Raw genomic sequence first — 6,487 nt, 5'->3', positions numbered from 1 at the left:
TTTGGTTTCAGAGACAGTGTGCTTAGGCAGTTGAGACGTTTTGTATTGAATTTGTGCAAGCTGCATACTGAACTTAGAAGACATGGCAAAATTGTGTAAAAATTCCTCATTCAACTGCTTCTACATTAACAAATCATTTTTCTGACCACTTTCTATCTCAAACATGATACCATGTTTAAACACAGAACAAAAATGAAGCACTGTGGAAAAAGGCAATTTGTGAAGACCATATGCATTTCTTAAGCTCTGCTTAGTGATTAAGATAACAACTATTTTTCTGCGTGGGTTTCAAGGAATAATGTAATTGAGGAAGCCCCTGTGTTCTGTTGAGTGCCACATGTGAGAAGTGTTAGATCAGTTGCTCTTGGGCAGATCTTCCAAATAATTCCATGAAGCGTTGCTTTAAAACTGGATTAAAATGCAACCTGACTGGGCACCAAACTGCTGTGACTGGCCTGACTCTTCCCAGCTTATTTGTGCACAGCAAAGCCATGAAATTTGTTTGCATGCTTGGCCAAACCTGGATCTCAGACTGGTGAGGTGCTACCTGGTCAGAGCTGAAAATGAAACTTTCTTCAGTCCTCTTATCTCCTCCCCTCATCAAAGGGCATACAGCTCTACACTCTGGCAACCTGGGGAAGCACCAGGTCTTCACCTAGTGATGTCCAGCTGGGTGCCCCTATGGTCTGCTGCCCTTACACCCAACTGTTATGCTGCTCTAACTTTTGAGAGTGCCACTTACTTACCACCTCATGGAGCTCACAGAAACAAGCTCTCATGACAGGGTGGAGATGTGGTGGAGCCCTTTCTTCTGTCCAAGGAAAGACTAGAGAGATTTCAAGTGCAACAAAACCTTCCTTTCCTTCTTTTCCCCTTCATCTTCTGTGGAGTTTGGAGTCCCATCAGTACTTCTGCAAAAGCTGCCATTCCACCTGAAAGCTGAGGATGGATGAGTCTCCAAGGACACCATAACTTCATCCTGGCTGTGTTCAACATTTGCATTCATTATATCAAAAAAAGCAGCCATATGTGGATTTATGGAAGACACTGAACTCTCCAAAATTTCTTGCCTTGACTTGCACTGCAGGCTATTATCACAGCCATTAATCTTAAACCATCAAAACGGTGAGATAACAGATGTGCTGGGTTTTGTCTAATCTGCCTTCAAAGTAATAAAGAATAATGACACTGGCAAGGAAAGTCTTCAGGGAATCTGCAGAGCAGCCTCAGCTTTAAACCGCTTGAGAAACCAGTACCACAAGCCTAATTGACAACAAGGATTTCTGTATGAAACAGCCCCATTCTACTCCAGGTGATATTGGTGTTGCTTTTGGTCCAGTGGTTAAAATGAAATCTGTGACAATTTTCCTGGTGAAAACAGGGCAAGATCAAAAAATGATGACGTATCTTCCTGTTTTGTGTGGCAATAAGTTGGCTGAATGTGGGGTCAACACTATGTGACAGGACAACTTTAGGAGTCTACGTGGTATCCTTCATTACTGTGACTGGCAGCTTCCTTTATCAGCAGTTTTCACAGCACTGAGGTCTGCCCCATGCCTGTAACCTCTGCTTTTCTAAAACCTAAAGCAGCATGACTGTCATCTAGGGCAAATGAGTCTCCAATATGTCACTAATGCCGCAGAAATATGCTTTACAGAACCGACCTGGAGACTGAGGATCATTTGAAAGCTATAAACAAAAGAACAGGACTCTGAGTAAATGATGAGGTTGCTCACAGTTCTATATCAAATCGCAATCCTTTCGAGGTATAGAGAATAACTTTTAACGTTCATGTTTCGGGAATTATAATTTCCAGATGTTAAGAATGGGAACACAAACCTTTTGTTATTTGCTCTCAACCTTTCAAAAGTCTTATTAGACACCTGGTATGCTCTACCTGTCATGTGTTGAATAAAGTTGCCCAGCTAATACAGTTTCAAAATATAATAGCTGTTGAAATTTTTAAAAAAATTATTTAAGGAAGTGACTGTGGTGTCATCATCTTTGGTAGGTTTCTGTTGCTTTGAAGCAGAAAGTTATCCAGCATTCACCTACAGACTTCACGAGATGAAGGCTCCTCCATGTTGCTCAATCTCACGTGCCGTATCCGTTTTCGCTTGCCACATCTTTAACTTGCAGAATTTGTTGTTGTGTCTTTTTATTCTTCATTCCAAGGGTATTTTTATATGCTGTTTTTTTTTTCTCTTTTACTGAGGTTTGAAAATTTCAGCTTTCTCTCTACAGACCAGAGAGCAGCTCCCTCAGAAAACTGTTCTCTTTTCATAGGACAGGAACACAGGATTTGTCAAAAGAGACTAGATTCACAGTGTTATCATTCAATATTCCATTTCTCATTGTTCAAAGCACTGGGTACCTCAGAAGAAGACACAAGAAAACACAAAACCTTTGTACAAGGAAGTCATTAACTAAAAGTTTAAGCTATGGCTTTATCATGAGAATTTAACACCCAGCATTTCAAAATCCTTGATTACTACCAACCTGCTTGTTTTACCTGTGAACCCGGATTTTCTTTGTCCTTGAGGCAACCAAGACCTGTTTTATTCTCTTCTTTTATTCTCTTCTACTTCCCTCCCACACTAACTGATCTATTTTGATGATGTTGTTTTGCATCTTCAAAATGTGCCTTGCTCTGACAGGGTGAAAGAGTTGCTGTCTGCTGCCGCTGCAATCCATATTAGAGAGGATTTTGTGGCGTTGATGATGTTTTTGCATCACCAGCAGATGTAAAGGAAGCTGCATTCACAGAACACTTTAAGCTGCATAATTGCTCTTGAAAGCCAAAGGAGGGTGAGGAAGGGAGCACACTCTAAGTGCTCTGTAAAGGGACGTTACGTCCCTGCCAAATGTCGTGCTGTAGAGAGGCACCAGCTGAGCAGAGGTCCAAGGTAAATGTCTGTGGGACGAATGCTGCTGGTGTTGGTCGCTCTCCTCCTCACACCACTGTGCTCTAGCTGCAGAGGGTATCGCAGTGGGAGTGTGTCTGTCAGCGCCAGCTAATCCTTCTCCTGGTGGCGCCAGCAATGCAGGAAGAAGGTCTATATCCCTCCTTTCTGGATTGGGGCAGAAATGGGTGGAAGAGAACAGGCTACTCTCTTTCTCCCTATATGCAGACAATGAAATCACTGTCTTGCTCTATAAACTTAGTGGGGGAGAGCTATCACTTAAAATCGCAGTCCTTGAAATAGAAGAAATGGTGTTTTTCCATGGTGGCTCCTGTGTGTTAACTTTTTTCTTTTTACTTGAAGTTTCTGGGCATTATGTGGACAGCCACATTTTTCTGTGCTTGTACGAGGGACTGGACGTGGCACTTAGTGCCATGGTCTAGTTGACACGGTGGTGTCAGGACAATGGTTGGACTCAATGATCCCAGAGGCCTCTTCCAACCTGATTGATTCTGTGGTTCTGTGTGGTTCCTTTCCACTGAAGTACAAGTTCTGCTGGACTCTGAGTGGTACGGTTAATAAGATAGCTTTTCCTATATTTTCGTAGATGGGTAAGCTCTCCCTCTTCTGCATTTTCCCAGGTGTATTCTGAAATAACAGCCTTTCCTGCTTCCTATGTGGTGATTGCTCAAGACCCACCAAACTTGAAGGTCATGAAATAGTTGTAAAAGCGTGGGACAATGTGATATCTTTGTACAGGGATGGTTTTCACTCTCCACAGATACAAATGGCATTGTTCCCCCACACACTGAAGTCAAGCTTTCCTTGTGCAGATACTCTGGTCTGGTTTGAAAAACGCATCCTTTGCAAAGTGCTTTCACTTTGCAAAAGATCCTCATCTCTTTCCCTTGATGCTGGCTCTTTATTCCTTCCTTCCTTTACTCTTCTTACATCCTTCTCCTCTTCCTCCCTTCTTTCTTGCCTCCTTCATCACTCCTTCCAATGTGAGGAACATTGCTGGTATAATGGGTGCTTCCTTTTCACCCCTCTTTTCTGTTTCTTCCTTAAAGGTTATTTTTCTGCTTAATTCTCAGGTGACTTTTGAATGTCCCTGCCTGAATGCAGCTTTTCTTGCATTTGTTCTTTGAACCCAATCCGCCGTCAATGAATACCAGATTAATCGTACTGAAGTCAGCAGTGCCATGGAGACTGAGAACAGCTGGGGCTTTAGATGAACATCTTCTGTGATTTTTCTGCATGGTAATGTATGCAGTGTGCTTCTGGAGAGTCCTTTCCGCTTTCCGCTCTTCAAACTCCAACCTCTCTGTGCTTCCATACGTCTTTATCAACTCTGGGTCTTGTACACAATACATTCTCATAATGTGTGGCACAGAGACCGTACTTTAGCACATTTGGCTTAGAGAAAGAGCACACATTTAACTGCAACTGTTGTCTTTCCTTTATTCTTTAAGCTTAATTTGATTTTAAGCTTTAAAAAGCAGAGACAGTGAGCTTCGTTTTGCTCCTGAGTACAGCAGTAGTTCTTTTATGTGTGCTACCCCTTTCTTCACTATTTCATGGACAGGGTTGAGTGTCTCTGTGATAGACTAGGTCAAGAGTATATGAGGAGTGTGGACCATCTATGCCTGAATATTTGAGGAAGAGAAGCCTCCCTCCTTCGAATTAGTGTCCAGCCTATTAGTATCTCTGTTAATATGTCAGTCTCTGTATGTCTGTATTAACGCATCCTGCGTGTTTCCAACTCTTCCAGGGTAGTGAGGATTTTCTTCCTGCCTCTATCTGTTCTCTGCCTCAGCCCCAGTACAGATTAATACTCGTTTAACAGCAGGCCTTTCTCCCTATGACCTGGGAAGACAACAGTTGTGTGCACAGCGTATCACCGCTGACGCCAGCTGTATCGCCTTCTGGCAAGAACAGAGATTGAAAAAATGCCAAGTAATTTTAACTTTTAATGAGACAAGTCGTGGCCTAGGGGTTGAATACGGGGCTCAGAGCTAGAGAGTTGTTCTGCCCTAGGGGCTCTGTCCTACTTGCTTAAACACACATTTTGGTTTCTTACTTTAGAAGTTGTATATATCTGGAACAGTGTTAGTAAGATCCTTGTTGCAGATGACATCTTGAAAGGGTTATTGAATCCCAGTAAATAATAATAAAAGGAGGTTACCTATTCAGAGCAATCCGTATGTAGCCAAAAAGAGTTAGATGAATCTTCGCTAACAGAAATTAAAGCTCATGTTTAGGAAAAGATAAGCAAAATATTATCTTACAGACTGAAACAAGTTACATTTTGTCTGTATTTGTGATATTCACAGTATTATTGTCTTGTCTATCCCAGTTTTGCTTTTTGCTTTAATATTTAGTCAGGGAAATCTGCTTATCCAGAATATTATGCTAAGAGTGCGACTCTGGAACTCTGCTGTGTATCTTGGCTTTACAAACACCACAGACCTCTGGCTGGGTGACTTGGGCTAGTCTTTCACTTCCCATTCAGTTATTTGGCATAACATTAATATCAGATAGCATTAGGGTCTGAATACTGAAAAATAAGCCTCCCAGTGAAGGTCTTGATTCTTTGTTTTATTAAAACTAGAACATGGGAAGTATTCTGGTGAACGATTTATATAGAATTTGGGCAATATAATAATTTTGAGCAACAACTGAATCTCTGGACTAATTGAATAGCGACATGCTTAAGTGTTCTTCTTTAAGTTAGAGGCAGAAGTGTCACAGCATAACAGGTACACACTCTCCTGGGATGTGGGAGTCTTAGTTCAAATCCTCTTTTGCCTCATTCAGCAGGATTGGATCCAAGGTACCACATATCATTAGTAACGACTGCCTTAACTGGTGTATGAAGAACTCTGGAACAAAACTTTCTAAATATCTCAGGACAAGGCGGTTCTACAAGGATAAGTCAAACAGACATTAGAGGTATAATTGCAAACTAGTTTTTCAGTCCTCATAAAGGTGTCCTTCTGACTACTGACTTATTTTTTCAGTCTCAGGTCCACTGAGTATATAACATGTTAACAGGAGAAACTGAAATGAGTTAATTGCAGAATACTGTAATTTATGTTTATAAGGTTACTCTTCTAGGAGGCTGGAAAACTATTGCAAGGGAAGTTCTTTGCTTTCATAGCAAGTCAGAGGATTTTGTTTCTTTGCTTTCCATGTTAGTGCTTAACTTCAGTGTTGCAGGGTCATTCCATCCTTCTCTGATTTTATAAATCTAGTCTTTTACTTGTATTAAAAATATTCCAAAACAGGTTTCTTTTTTTTACTTGAGTCTTTCTTTTTTTGAAAAGAAAAAGAAAAATCAGTTTGGAATTCAAGCAAATCTTAACTAAAAAAATCTGTTTAAGTCACTTTCTTAAGAAAATAATGCATACATTCACATGGTTGAAGGCATGCACATTAGTGTGCATCAGTGCATGCTTTTTACCATATTTCAGTGGTAAAAGTGAAATGGATTTTCTGTAGCGTAACTCCTTAAAATTTGCTTGCATTTGCTACGGATTTTGCTTATGAGCAACATATGTGTTGGTCCCAAATAAAACAAACAC

The sequence above is a fragment of the Nyctibius grandis genome, chromosome Z (assembly GCF_013368605.1).
Source record: "Nyctibius grandis isolate bNycGra1 chromosome Z, bNycGra1.pri, whole genome shotgun sequence".
NCBI lineage: Eukaryota > Metazoa > Chordata > Aves > Nyctibiiformes > Nyctibiidae > Nyctibius > Nyctibius grandis.
The sequence above is the reverse complement of the archived record's forward strand: the minus strand, read 5'-3'. Positions refer to the sequence as shown.